At 47.6% G+C, this 15,147-nt stretch overlaps 1 long non-coding RNA gene across 1 annotated transcript; it reads left to right on the forward strand.

The window, feature by feature from the left end:
* Positions 1–2,270: 2,270 nt before the first annotated feature.
* On the forward strand, positions 2,271–10,335 carry LOC108543819 (uncharacterized). The gene is made up of 5 exons (XR_001889674.1): positions 2,271–4,686; positions 8,751–8,965; positions 9,072–9,159; positions 9,916–9,998; positions 10,301–10,335. It is a non-coding gene; the product is annotated as an uncharacterized LOC108543819 (long non-coding RNA).
* Positions 10,336–15,147: the final 4,812 nt, after the last annotated feature.

A 15,147-nucleotide genomic window follows, 5' to 3' on the forward strand; every position in this document is an offset into this window, starting at 1 on the left:
AAAATCAACATTAAATCCAAACCTCACATTATTCAGTCCAAAAGGAGACCTAATGCATTATATTACATGTAGATTTCAAAGTTCTTACACTATTAAAATCGTGAGAAGACAGCAAGGGTTGCCTGCAGGCCACACAGCCCTTCTGTGATGATACCTTACAAGTACCACTGAAGATGTCAAAAGAAGCTGTGAACCTTCCTGGTGCAGGGGCTGCTTGGACATTGTGAGGCTTCACTGGCTTGCTCAGCCCATGTTCACAGAGCTCACCGCTGTCTGGTGCTTGGGGAGCCTCAGCCTCATCAGTGGCCTGTGTGTTCCTCTGCCGTGGAGGTTGTACAAATGTGCTTTCCACTCTAGGCCACCAGGTACAGTAGTGCGTGCCATGCACTGAGCAACTCCAGGGGCACCATTCTCATAGGGGTCATCCTAGGTCAGTTTCCTGACCAATAGTAGTATTTATCTCCAGCAATGGGGGCCTTTTCTAGTTCATGCCAAGGTACGTGCTGCCTGGAGGGAAAAAAAACACACAGTTTCTGCAATCAGTTAACTGGGGTATAATCCTGCAACTTTCGATTGACGACCCTGTGTGTATTAAGTTTGCGAGGGCTGCTGTAACATACAACAGCCTAATTTTCTCACAGTTCTGGAAGCTAGAAGTCTGAGATCAAGGTGTCGGCAGAGTTGGTTTTTCCCAAGGACTATCTCCTCGGTTTGTGGATGGCTATCTTTTCCCTGGCTCCTCACATGGTGTTCTCTGTGTGTGTCTGTGTCCTAATCTCTTCTTTTTTTTTTGAGACGGAGTCTCGCTCTGTCGTCCCTAATCTCTTCTTATGACACTAGTCATATTGGATTAGGACCCATCTTTATGAACTAATTTAACCTCATTTATTTCACTCTTATTTGTTAAGAGTCAGAGTCTTGCTCTGTTGCCCAGACTGGAGTGCAGCAGCATGATCACACCTTACAGCAGCCTTGAACTACGGGGCTCAAGTGATCCTCCTGCCTCAGCCTCCCAAGTAGCTGGGACTACAGGTGTGCACCACCACGGCCAGCTTCATTTTTCCTTTTAAAGACCCTTTATGCAAATATAGTCAGTCACATTATCAGGTACCGGGGATTAGGACTTAAACATATGAAGTTTTGGAGAACATATTTCAGCCAATAACACTGTGTCTCAGGGCCCTAATCTTTAACCTAGGGAATATAATGATATTCTTAGAGAAAATCATATCAAAGTGCTTTGTAGACTGCAAAGTGCTGCACAAATATTGTGTGGTTACTTCCTGTGTCCTGACAACTTGTGCCTGGATCACTGATGTTATCGTTTAGATCTCGTAGAAATACCAGGCAGAGTCAGCCTCCTGAAGGTGGGAACAGTGGGTAACAGGTGTAGAAGCTGGGGCATGAGGTTGTGGCATGCTCTCCTTGCATGAAGGCCCTCTCTCCCCTGCTGCCCCCGCTATTGGTGCTGATGTTCAGGCTCATGGACAGTGAGCCCTACAGTGTATCATACCCCTGGGGCTGAGGGCAAGAGGGAAAGGGAACAATGGCCCACCCCAAAATGTAAAAGGCCCTCCAGGAGTTCTGGTGTATAGGCCCTCCACATAGCTGGAAATGATGGCCATGATTCCTCAGATGCCTGCCGGCTCTTTCTTCCATGTCTTTAGTGGGGGATCGACAAGGTCACTTACTGTAGGGAGTGATTTACTCCGCCTTCCCTGGATCACATCAGGTGATTCTGATCAGGTATCTATGTACTGTTACTCCCTGAGCAAGCATTTGGGAGTACTGGTAGTGGTGGCGACCCAAGATGGATTTAATGTCCTTTGGATTTAATGTCCTTTGGCACATATGCTCCATTTTCATGATAACATTTCTCAAAACTTAATGGAGGGGCTTTTGCTTTCTGAATCTGCCCTTTTTTCTAGAAGGGTGAGAAAGGAAGGTCAGATCTAATTTTCAGACGATTAATGACCAGCGCCCTCCTGCAGTGTCCATGCTCCCACCCTGGGGCTTCCCTTTGAAATCAGCAAGAGTCTGCATAGATTAAGAGATACGAGTCAGGAGCAGGTCCAAATAGAAGCGGCTTTCCCATATTAATAATAATGTTTAACAATAATGTCACTTTGGGTGCTTCCTCTATTCCTTGGAGCCACAGATAGTGGATTTATTGACTTGTTTTCCTTTGACTTATGGTTCTTTCTCGTTATTTTCTGAGTGTGGTTTTGCTTTGCTTCCTGGAAAAGGAAACAGAAGTGGTTCTGGTGAATCCTGGGAGAGTAGAGCCTAGTTTTGAAAATTTTACTCTGTTGATGACAGGGCTACTCAGAGGGAAGCGTGGCCAGAAGAGCATGTTGGAGTTCCTTGCTCATATCCCTGTGAATGTGGTCTCATGTGGCTGTAGGCATTCAGTGGGTTCATGCAGTCTTTGGAACAGAACCCCACAAGGGGCAGAAAATCAACGTTCTAAGGCCTGGGGAGTACTGAACTGGACAAGCCAGATTTTAGAGCTTCCTCAGTGACATGCGCCGAGTGGATCCAGTGGCCCCTCCGAGTCTCTCCAGGAGGGGGGCCCTTCTTTCCTTTTTTCCATCTCCACTTCCCTCTCCCTAGGGCCCAGTGCTTTAACTGACCTCCTCGCCCACTGGAAATTTAGAGGTTACGTGCATTTCATCTATCAGTGAATACAAAGAAGATGATTCTGAATCTCAGAGAACAGCTAAAGTGGAATTTCAGGCATTTCCAGGGGGAGTTTAAATGGTAGGAAGGGCTGGGTTTGCCATTAGTGGCCATTAGTTTGCCTATACTAAGCTTTCTTTTTTGCTCTTGGGTCTGAGACAAACGTCATTCATTTGACATGAAAAGAGTTGGGACCATTTTGGTATCTCCTTAGCTGGCTCAGTTAAGTGCATGTGAGGGAGCCCGTTTTTCACGCCTGGCCAGCTCTGTGCTTAAGCGGCCCCCTCGTAGCCAGAGTAGCCTCATTACAGGTGAAGTCCCCCGTAGGCCTCCTCCTTCCTCTGAGCCCAGGGCAGTGCCAAGGCCGGGGACTCTGGCACCGGTGACAGGCTGTCTTGTCCTGAAGACACGAGGTTAGGTTTGGCAGCTGGCTCCTCCGGGACAGGGCCCAGTGCACTGAACGTAGCTGAGCCCTTCCCCTCACACCCCAAGCGTGGCACCAGGCTGGTCACTCAGAAGCAGCGAGTGAGGTGTCCTGGTGGGAAAAGCCTGGCTTTGTGCAGCCTCGGGGAAGGTTTTCAGCGCCTTCTGAGCCTGTTTCCTCATCTCTAAGGCAGGGACCAGGAAGCCCGCCCCGCAGAGTAGTTGCAGGAAGGAGACATGTATCTGGGAGCAGCTGGCGCGTTCCTGGCATGCACAGCTCCCATCCGATTTCCCCAGATTTCCTGCTGGAACGTTTTCTCGGGCCTCAAGTTTTCCTGAGAGGACTACGTGGAGAGTGGAGACAAACATGCTTAAAAGCCGGGAAATCGCAGGCTCGGAAGCCCCCACGCACGCCTCTGAACGCGGCCCCCTCTCGGGGTCGCGGCGGGACTGAGCCGGCCGCGAGCAGCCGGCTTAGGCGGCTCCCGCAAGAAGACCCAGCCGCTAGGGTTCCAGAGGTCCGCAGACGCTTCCGAAGGGCCCAAGGCTAGAGAGTCCGGCGGGCTCGACAGCCACGTGACCGTCCGCGTCCTCAGCGCCCACGTGACCGTGCGTCCGCCGCGTCGGTTGACTGGGAGCTCCCCGGCCACGCCCTAGGCGCCGGGCCCGGGCTCGGGGCGGGGGGGCGGTGCTGCTGCGGTCGCCAAGGCGTCCTCCGAGCGCGCAGGCGTGGGCCCAGGGTGGCTTTTCCGGTATTTGCTACCATCTCTCGGGATGGGTGGTCACCTTTGCTTGCTGAGCTTCGCGCCCTGCGTCCTCTGGTCTCCAGCAACTTGCAGTGCAGCCGTCCCGCATGAGGCCCTCCAGCGAATGCCCTAAAACTCCGGAGTTGCCTCGGAGGAAAGCAGGCTTGCCCTGAGAGTCCACGTCCTTACTGCCCGTGCCGTCGTGGTGCCTTGAGGGCACCCTTCTGGGAAGATCCTTGCAGAGGCCATGTCCCCTCTCCACGATATCTAAGCCCAGTCCCAACTTGCTTTTCACGCCTGTCCCCCCGGGGAACGTCTGCTGGACCTCAGGACAGCCCCTCAGCCCCGTGCATTCCCGAGGTGAATCTGCAGCGAAGCCTCTGTGGTGACTCACAGTTGCTAGCATTGGTTATCTTCTTCCTGGCAGAAGGCGGCAGGCTGATGCTGGCCCCGTTCCTGTGTGTCTGACAAATCACAAATGTGAATTCAGATCGTCACAGCTGAGTCACGCTCAGGATTTCCATGAGCCCTGCTGGGGTGGCCAGCTGAACTTCCTTCCCCACAGCCCCCCTCCAGCTCTGCAGCACCAGGCACCAGTGTGACTCATGGGGGCCTGTGGAAGCCGGGGCTGCTCAGTGGGGCTGAGTCTAGGAGGGGGAGAGAGAAAGGGAGCCCAGCAACAATTACAGCGCAAACGCCGCAGCTGTCACCACCGAGTGCCTCCAGTTGGGTACGGGTTTGTGAAATTCATTACCCTATGAGATGAGTTTTATCTCTGTTTCACTCAAGAGGATTCTGAAGCTCAGGAGGTTGTGGATGACTCCGGGAAGCACAGCTGGTAGGTGGCAGAGTTGAAATTTGAATCCACGTCATTCTCACCCAGGAGTTCAGGCTTTTTCCCAGCCCAGCCTTTCCACTCGACCTCAATTAGCACAGTCAGATGCTGGGTGCCAAAGCTATTTACTTTGCTTGTGGGAGTCCAGGAGCTGGCTCCTAATGGCTCCGTTTGAAATGGTCTTTTAGGCAAAGGAGACCAGATAAATGTGGAGGAGATGGAAAGTGTTTATGCACGAAGACGCTACACAACAGGCTTATTCCAGTGCACTTCCAAACCCAGGCGTGCTGTTCTTCCTTCTTGCGCCTTACTTTTACATCCCCAGTCACTGCTTGGCATCACCTGGTTGTCCCTTGTTCACTTGAAGCTCAGCATTTCCCAGGCTGAATACTTGATTTTCTCTGCCACATCTGTCTGCCCTGAGTGAGTTAGTGTCAGCGGCCATGTGACCATGCGTGTCTGCAGCGTCCTCCCCCCATCCTGATATTCTTGCAGGCAGTCAGGCTTTGAAAACCAGGTTGTCTCTTGTTAACTTAAAAATCACACAATCTATAAATTTGGACAAGGACACCTTCCTTCCTTCCTTCCCTTTTCTTTTTTTCATTTCTTCTTTTCTTTTTGACAAAGTCTTGCTCTGTCGACCAGGCTGGAGTGCAGTGGCACGATCTCGGCCCACTGCAACCTCTGCCTCCCGGGTTTGAGCGATTCTCGTGCCTCAGCCTCCCAAGTAGCTAGGATTACAGGCACCTGCCACCATGCCTGACTAATTTTTGTATTTTAGTAGAGACAGGGTTTCACTTTTTTTTTTTTTTTTTTTTTCCAAATAGAGGCAGTGTTACCGGTGGAGGGTGTCCAGGTTCTTGGCATCTTGTACAAAGAATTGGGCAAAACCCACAAACACAGTGAGGAAAGAACGAAGCAACAAAAGCAGAGATTTATTGAAAACGAAAGTACACCCACAAGATGGGATCAGACCTGAGCATAGGGACTCAAGAGCCTGGTTACAGAATTTTCTGCAGTTTAAATGCCCTCTAGAGGTTTCCCATTGGCCACTTGCTCTACACCGCATGCAGATGAAGTAGTGGCCTGCAATCTGTCTGATTGCAGAGGGTGAAGTGAAGTTGCAAAGGTTACAACCTATGCAAATGTCTGATTGGTTGTGGAAAGCAACCAATCAGAGGCTAAAGTGAAGTTACAAACTTACACTTCTGTGCAAACAAAGACTTAGCCTGCAGTCTGACTGGATGTAGAAAATGGGAAGCCATGGAGGGTTTGCCTCTGGTCCTTTTGTTACTTAGCTGTGAAAAGTTGGGGTTTTCCTTTTGATTTAGTTCTGGAAGTCAACATGAATTGGCCTTAGGTTTCCTGCTTCTCAACCCCATTCTCCTGCCTCAACAGGGTCTTACTATGTTGGCTAGGTTGGTCTTGAACTCTTGGCCTCAAGCAGTCCTCCTGTCTTGGCCTCCCAAAGTGCTAGGATTATAGGCGTGAGCCCCCACGCCTGCCAAGGAGACTTTATTTCTTATAAGGGGTTACGGCCTGCAGGGTGGCCATCCTGTAGGCTGGGAAGAGCCTCCATCAAAGACCAGAGACAGGCTCTCTGGGGGAAAAAGGGGTAAGTCAGGAATTTAAGTTGAACATGTTGACCAAATGTACATATTCAACAGGTTATCAGAGGAGATGTGAGTATTCATGAAGGGGGTCCTGACATGCATATTGAACAAACATGCATGTAACATACAACCCATGTTCACTTGGAGTGGAAAATAACATTTGAATGTATTACAATTAGACCTTATAGGTCAAAAGTTCTTTTTAGGACACAAAAGCACTCAAGTGTGCAGCCTCTGTAAACTGGCTAGGACTGGGTCATGATTGGATTGGTGGTGTCTCATCTAGAGAAAGTTACTGACATCAGTATCTTGTACAATCAAAGCTGTAGTTATGGCTGGGCCCTCTGCCTTATCTGCATGAGCTGCAAATTGTTTTAATGTTGCTTATCCTGAGACCAGTGCTTATTTAGATGATAGAGAAAAATAAAAACCCTGTGGCTGCTAGAACAGCATTTATTCTTTAAGCATAGGGGTGAGTGACTCAACCCTTGCTTGGTGTAAGAAACATGGCTGTGATTTGATCAAGGATAGGCTGAGGTGGGATGTTTACATCCTGCGTGACTCAGCGAGTTTAGAGCGCAGGCGTATAACTCCACTTGTTATCACATCCATGGAGCCATAACATGGGAAGGCCATCCCTTGGCATTAAGCCACTATTGTCTGTGAAAGGTATAATTGCCCTGCCGACACTACAGGTGCTGGCACCCAGAGAAAGTCACAGCTGTCCATCTTTGCAGATGGACAGAGGGGAGCCAGGACACAGCTTGGCTCACTGGTGCCCAGAGAGAGACAGAGTTAAGCTGCCAACCTTGAAGGCAAGGGAGAGCTGGCTGCGCAGCTGTGTGTGTGGGAGCCACCAGACTAAGCAGACGAGACAGGGCGGACAGTGTGAGAAAGCTGTTGATGAAAGCTGCTGCTGAATAAAACCATATTCACCTGCCTACGGCCCCATGACTGTTCTTTCTGCTCATCTACCCACTCCCTTTGAACCTCAGCATGGGCTGGAACCTGACCCCGAGAGTGACATTTGGCGTAGTCGTGAACCTGACACCTGGCGTGGCCATAGGTCTTATTTATAGTTTGATATCTTATTGTCACAGAATCTGTTGTCAGTTTTATGACCTCTATTTTAGCATTAATGCTCATCAGCTGTGTCTAAACCACAACATGGAAGGCGTTAACGAGGCATGTCTGACCGCCCATCTTGTCATGGCTGGGAACTCAATTTTTAAGGTTTTTCAGGGGTCTCTTTGGCTGAGAGAGGGCTCGTTTAATTTGTGGGGGGCACTTAGGATTTTATTTTTAGTTTACACTCTGAAGCTGCTGTTCACATCCAATTGTATGAAAGCAGGCTTTTCATGTATTTCGTCCAGTAATTTTTAAAAATTTTATATTTTTGCAGTGGAAGGGCTCCTCTGGTTCTCCATCAAGGCCAGAAGCATAATTTGATGACAACATTTTTTTTTTGAGACAGAGTCTTGCTCTGTCACCCAGGCTGGAGGGCAGTGGCATGATCTCGGCTCACGGCAACCTCCACCTCCCAGGTTCAAGTGATTCTCCTGCCTCAGCCTCTCGAGTAGCTGGGATTACAGGTGCACGCTGCCACTCCCAGCTAATTTTTTGTATTTTAGTAGAGATGGAGTTTCACCATGTTCCCCAGGCTGGTCTTGAACTCCTGAGCTCAAGCAGTCCACCCACTTCGGCTTCCCAAAGTGCTAGGATTACAGGTGTGAGCCACCGTGCTCAACCGATGACAGCATATTTTCGATCATTTTCTTTTCTGCTGTTCAGACACTGCTAATGGCTTGTAGTTTCCTGTGATAGTAATGAGATGGGCTAGTTTATTTGTGTTTTGTTCTCTTTTTTCTATCTCCTTCCCATGCCCATTCTGAGCAGATAGCTGTACTCTTCACATGTCCTTGCTTTAAGAAACTGATTGAAGACCACCCTTCTTCCAGCCTTGTGTGAGTCTAAACTTGTTGAAGAGACTTTGCCACAAGTTTAGTGATGGGGGAGGGGGAGAAGGAGTGCTCTTGAGGCCTGGGAAGGAGAAGAAGATATTTGAGAACCGACTCTCACACCTCCTGCCTCCCAGCAGGGCCTTGAGGGTGCGGTGAGACAGCAGGACCACACAGCCTTGGGATCAAAGCTGTGCCTGATGTGATACAGGTCTCCATAAAGGTTTGCCGAACAAGCAAGTTAGTGCTTACAATTTCCCATGACTGTCACTCAGCTTACCTGTGCCTAAATAACTTGCCCATCGCCTAAGAGAGAAACCCCATAAATGTCCTTTGATCCATTTATGCCCCAAGACTGTTGTCATTGTCATTGTCGTTATTGTCATGTTCTCAAATATTTTTGCCTGAAGAGTTTTCCTGTCTGAGGACTTTTCACACGTAGAGGAATTGCTTCTCATTCTTCCTGTTGACGTTACTCTCAAATCTTTTCTGACAGAGTTGCAAACACACTGACAGCTCCCGAATGATCTGATACAGGATCCTTAATAGGCGTGGAAGTGTTCGCCAGACAGAGAGGTCCTGCCCTTGCCGATCTGAGCTGGTTCTGTGTTAGAGACTCCGTGGGCGTCCGTTTGACAGGATCTGCCAGGAGTGGCAGAATGACTTTCCTGATCTGGAAGAGCAAATCTCAGATATTTTGCACATTTGCAGGTATTTTAAAACAGTTTCTGTAAGATGCCAACATTACTTTTCCAGTATTTTGAAGTTCTCCAATGTTTACTGAGAAGAGCTCAGTTGTGTTTATACTGAATTTCAGGTGGATTTCTTGACCGCGCCTCTCACTTCATCACCAGCTTTGGTCCGAGCCCCTAACTGTACTCCCCCTGAAGGTCCCACGGATTCAGGTGACTGGTACCCTGCAGGTTTCATTTATGAGGACCCATTCTTCTTCCTGGGACTTTGGCTTGTGTCTTTCTTCTGCCAAAACAAAATTGCCATTTCCTCTAAGATTCTGTTCAAAACTCTCTCTTCTCAGGAACGTTTCCTGAAAACCCGACTCCCTATGCTGATTTTTCCTTATGAGCCTTCCCTATGCCCTTGGTAAAATGAAGTTTGACAAACACAACGCTATGACAATGAACATTTGCATTCATATAACTTTTCTCTTCTCTTGAATTATTTGCTTAATCTCCCGGGAGTGAATTTTCTGGATGAAAGCATTTAGACTTTTTTTTTTTTTTTCTTTTTGAGATAAGGTCTTGTTCTGTCACCCAGGCCGGAGTGCAGTGGCACGATCACAACTCACTACAGCCTTGACCTCCGGCCTCAAGCAGTCCTCCTGCCTCAGCCTCCCAAGTAGCTGGGACTACAGGCACACACCACCACACCCAGCTTATTATTGTATTTTTTGTAGAGACAGGGTTTCCCCATATTGCCCAGGCTGGTCTTGAACTTCTGGGCTCAAGTGATCTGCCTGATGCAGCCTCCCAAAGTGCTGGGATTACAGGCATGAGCCACTCTGCCTGGTTGCATTTAGACATTTTTATGGCTGATTGAATTCATTCATTCAAAAAGTATTTGTTGAGCATCTATAGGATGCCAAGACTTTGCTGGTAGCTAGGGTGTGACAGTGACTCACAGTGACCTCTTATCCTTCCTAGAACCTACCCCTAGGAGTGGGAGGAGACCACAACCAAAGAATCAAATGGAGACACAGAATATCAGATGAACAGCAGCTACACAGGTAAACAAAGCAGTGCAGCAGGATTGGAGGTGCTTGTGGTGAGAGGAGGCAGGGAGTTGCTTTTTACATGGGGAGATCAGGGAAGGCCCCAGTGGGTAGGTGATATTTGAAGAGAGAGAGACCTGGGAGAGGAAACAGAGTGAGCCCTGTTGATATATAAGGGTAGAATGACTCTGGCAGATGGTTGGTGCAAAGGTCTTGTGGCAGAAAACACCTTTTTGGACTTCCATTGTGAATATCTTGGGACACTCAATGGTGTCCCACAGATCTCTGAAACTTTGTTTGTTTATTTATTTATTTAGAGACAAGGTCTTGCTCTGTTGCCCAGGCTGGAGTGCAGTGGTGCAATCATGGTTCACTGCAGCCTCAAACTCTTGGGATCAAGTGATCCTCCAACGTCAGCCTCCTGAGTAACTGGGACCACAGTTGCACACCACCATGCTCAGCTAATTTCTTATTTTTTGTAGAGATGAGGTCTTGCTTTGTTGTCTAGGCTAGTCTCAAACTCTTGGGGTCAAGCAATCCTCCCTCCTCGGTCTTCTAAAGTGCTGGGATTAAAGGAATGAGCCACTGGCCAATAAATCATTTTAAAAAATCCTTTTTTTCCCATTCTGTTATGGACTGAATGTTTGTGACCCAACCCCCAAATTCATGGGTTGAAACCCAATCCCTAATGTGGTGGCATTTGGAGGCGGGGTCTTTGGGAGGTAATTGGGTTTGAATGAAGTCTCGAGGTGGAGCCCATGAAGGGACTGGTGCTCTTATAAGGAGATGAAGGGACCAGAGCGCTGTCTGCCGTGTGAGGATATGGCAAGGAAGCAGCTATCCGCAAACTTGGGACCGAAGCTAAGAAAGGACCATGCTGCCACCCTGACCTCAGACTTTGAGCCTCCAGAACAGTGAGAAATACAGAGTTATTGTTGAAGCCACCCTGTCTGTGGCATTCTGTTACAGCAGCTGGAACTGACTAAGGCAGCTTCCCTTCTTCAACCTGGATATCTCAGTGGACCTACCTTCAAATCTGCTGTTGAGCCACTGGTGATTTTTTCATTATGGTTACTGTACTTTTCAGCTCCAGAATTTATAGATATATATTTTGATAATTTCTTAATTTCTGTCTCTTTATTCATGTTCTGTATTTGGTGAGACATGGGTCTCGTACTTTATTTCTTTAGATCGGGCTTTCTTTAATTCTTTGCACGTACAGTTGTCCTTTGGTGTCTGTGGGGGATTGGTTCCAGGACCCCTGGGGATACCAAAATCTGTAGATGCTCTAAGTCCGATAATTGACCCTCTGTATCTGTGGATTCAACCGATCCTGGATTGACAATTGCAATGCGGGCATGTGGATAGGAGGGCTGACCATACAGTATTTGTAATCACTGACTTGACGTCTTTATATAGTCAGTTCAACATGTGGGCCTCCTCAGGGACAGTTTCTATCTGTCTTTTTCCCCCCATGTATGGGCCGTATTTCATGAATCTTTTTATGTCTCCTTGTTTTTGCGGTTGAAGACTGGACATATGAAATAACATAATGTGGTTACTCTGGAAATCACATCTCCCCAGGCTTTGTTGTTTCTGCTGTTTATTAAATAACTTCCCTGGATAAAGGGTGTAGTCTATGTTCTTTGTCACAGATGACTACCGGGAGTTTCTGGGAACTTCCAGACAGGTTAGACAATGATGATCTCTAAGAGTAGGACTTTCAGGGAGTTTCACTCCCTGGCTTCCCTGTCCAGCCAGCGGCTGCCAGCTTTCTGCATTTACAGCTACTGTGGAGCTGGGAAGAAGGAGATGGCAACACGGCAAGGTAAAATGCTGCGCAGCTCACAATTCTCTCTGAGATTCAGTCATTTTTCTTGAATAAATCTCCAGGAATTGTTGCAAGCCTGTAGTTAATTTCCAGAGTTCTGAAAAGTTTATTTCGACAATTTTCCATCATTTTCAGCCAGAACCAATTTCACCATTCACTTGAAACTTGCATTTATTTTGCTTCCATCCAGATTTGCAAAACTCCTTGCTCACTGTTCACTAGATCCCATCTTAATTCACCTCACCTGCACGCTTTCAGACCCCTCTTGGTCTTTGCCCTTCTGTGGTAACTATTGCATTTCTAGAACGCTGGACTTAATTCCCAAGCCCTTCTTCACATCCAGGCATTCTACTAAGAAAGAGGTCCCCATGGCCCTGAGTCCCCCTTGCTTCACCTTTGTCATATCGTGCATTTCTGGCCCTGCTTCCTTTTTAGCTCAGCCCTGCAAAGAACCTTAGAGAACATTTGAAACAGTGGTGCTCAAACTTGAGCAAGCTTCAGATTTCTCTGGAGGACGTGTTACACAGATGGCTGGGTCCCATCCCCAGGCACTCGAAGTGCCTGATTTAGCTGCCTGTGATGAGGCCTGGGAATCTGCATTTCTAACAAGTTCCCGGATGCTGCTGGCTCAAGGACCCCTGTTGGAAAACCAGAGCACTAAGGGTCCTCGGTGGCCCAGCAGGAACCCTGTAGATGCCTAAGGCAGATCAGTGCTCAGTGGCTAGTGGCTAGGGGTGCAGACTGGAGCTGGCCTGCCTGGGCTCAAATTCTGACCTGGGGCTAGTGACTGAAACTCTCCACTCAGTGTCCCCATCTGCAGTAGGGATAGTGACGAGGTTCTGGGGGTGAAGAGTAAGAGAGTGTCTGGAAAGCACTGAGAGCAGGCTCATTATTTGGGCCGCATCGCATCGCCATCGAGCGCCTGCTGTCGTTCTTGCTCATTGTTTTGGGCCGAATCAGTGCGGCCTCGCTTGTCGTTCTTGCTCTTAGGCTGCCCATCGTGAGGCCTGTTTGTCGTTCTTTGTTCTTGTTTGGCCGATCGGTGCGGCCTGTTGTCGTTCTTGTTCATTGTTTGGGCCGCATCGGTGCGGCCTGTTGTCGTTCTTGCTCATTAGGCTGCATCAGTGCGGCCTGTTGTCGTTCTTGTTTTGCTTACAGGGAAAGAGAAATTTAGGGGGTGAAAATTAGGCCCAAGCTGGCCAGAAGCCCATCGGAGCCTCGAATCCTTGTGTTCTCACTCTGGTGGCGTTACCTTTCCACTCTCCAGGCACTTCCTTTTAGTCTTTTGGTCACGTAGCTGCTTTCATCAGCCCCTGAGGAAATGTAGGATCCATCCGGAAGAACACAGATGTCTGCAGACGCCAGGCTTCACCCAGCGCATTCACCGGGAAGAAAGAACATAGGGTGGGAGTTCGCCACCAGCTCTTGCATTGCCTGCATTTCTCAGGGCCTTTGTTTCCTTGTGTGGGGCTAACAGTAATGCCTATCTCTGAGGTCTGTGGAAGGGTTACATTTGACGAAATATGATCAAGTCCCTAGCAAAGCCTAAGGCACAGAGTCTGCCATTTGTAGAGCCTCATTGTCACCATGACTGATACAGCATCCTCTGGTCTCCTAGGATTAGGCCAGGTTTCCTTATCTCTGCAAGAAGTCTTCTGGTGCATGGGCCTAGCTGTCAAAACAGATGGTTTTGCTGTTTTCTTTATTCATGCAAATTATTAAAAATAAATGATTCCAGGAGGGACCACATGGCAGTGTGGCAGCTCTACCGTTCTGCCAGGGTCTGGGTGTCCCCAGCTGTCCCTGCCTCATGACATCTCCTCCCCTCCGCCCCCCCACCATTACCCTTTGATACCCGTCACATTTTCTCACATTTACCATAGCACAACTCACATTTTCTCTATTATTTTACACCATTCCTGTTAGTTTTAATCCTGTGGTCCTACATTTAAATCTTTTTCAGATTATTGGACACCATATTGCCCAAAGCCCTGCCCTCTGGCTTTCATGAGTAACAGTGAAACCAGAGAGAAAAACTTGAGAAAATTGAAAAAATTCTTCCCTTCAAACCACACTTAGGGAAAAAAGACAAAGCATACAAACAAAAAAAGCTAATAAAAATTAAGAGACATTGTTAGTTTATTTGAAGACCTTTGAGGGCCTGTCTACACACCACCTCCACCTGACTGTCACCAGGAACTGTGACTGATGCCATTGAAACAGGTCCAGGACTTTGCATGCAGGTGTATTTAGGTTCATGAGGTCCAAAACGTATGACTCCTCTGGGGGTCCACTTTAATTTAATAATATGAAATTATGAATATGGAGTTAGTTATAAAAGTGATTATTTATTTAGAAGAGAAACCAATCACCATCAATTATAAATTTAATAACACACACGTAAAAGAATCCAGAAAAGTAACCTAGTATTTTATTCATATTAACTAACTATGTATTTTTTGGGTGGGGGGCACCTATTCTTTGCTCTCCTCTTCATTTGACAAAATTTTTAAAATTTTCTAAAAAAAAGAATGGATTGGTAATCTGGTCTTTCCTCTGGCATCTGGGATCAACATTTATTTATTATTGACAGGTGAGACATTATTTATTTATTTATTTTAGCCTCATAGCTCATTATTAGTAATGATGTCATGCAAAGTTTTAGAATTGTTGTTAAAATTGGGAAGACCTCTGTCAAGTTTCTTTCACACATGGGCTTTAAGAGTTCAAGGCATTTCAGGTTGTCTTGACTGTGCTTAAGTAGTCTTTGAACCGACATTTCCTCATTATCCAGATGGTCATGAATGCCCATATTATGAGTTTTCCATAATCAGTGTCAGTATTCAGTGCCACAAAAGCAAGAAATTGGAATCTTATTTCAATGTGTTCCTATGATTCACTTTTTTTTTTTTTCAGACAGGGTCTTGTGCTGTTGCCCAGGCTGGAGTACAGTGGTGTGAACATGGCTCACTGTGGCTTCAACTAGCCAGGGTCAAACAATCCTTCCACCTCAGCCTCCCATGTAGCTGGGACTACAGGTGAGTACCACCATACCCAGCTGCTTTTTTGATTTTTTTGTAGAGACAGGGGTCTCACTATGTTGGCCAGGCTGGTCTCAAACTCCTGGGCTCAGCAATCCTCTTGCCTTAGCCTCCTAAAGTGCTGGGATTACAGGAGTGAGCCACTGTGCCTAGCCCACTTCTTATTATTAATTGGATATCAAATCATTCAAGAAGCTATTTATTATTTCTATTAGAAATTTATCTTCCGGCCGGGCGCGGTGGCTCAAGCCTGTAATCCCAGCACTTTGGGAGGCCGAGACAGGCGGATCAT

This window comes from Rhinopithecus bieti, unplaced genomic scaffold (genome assembly GCF_001698545.2).
Source record: "Rhinopithecus bieti isolate Rb0 unplaced genomic scaffold, ASM169854v2 scaffold_25394, whole genome shotgun sequence".
Classification (NCBI taxonomy): domain Eukaryota; kingdom Metazoa; phylum Chordata; class Mammalia; order Primates; family Cercopithecidae; genus Rhinopithecus; species Rhinopithecus bieti.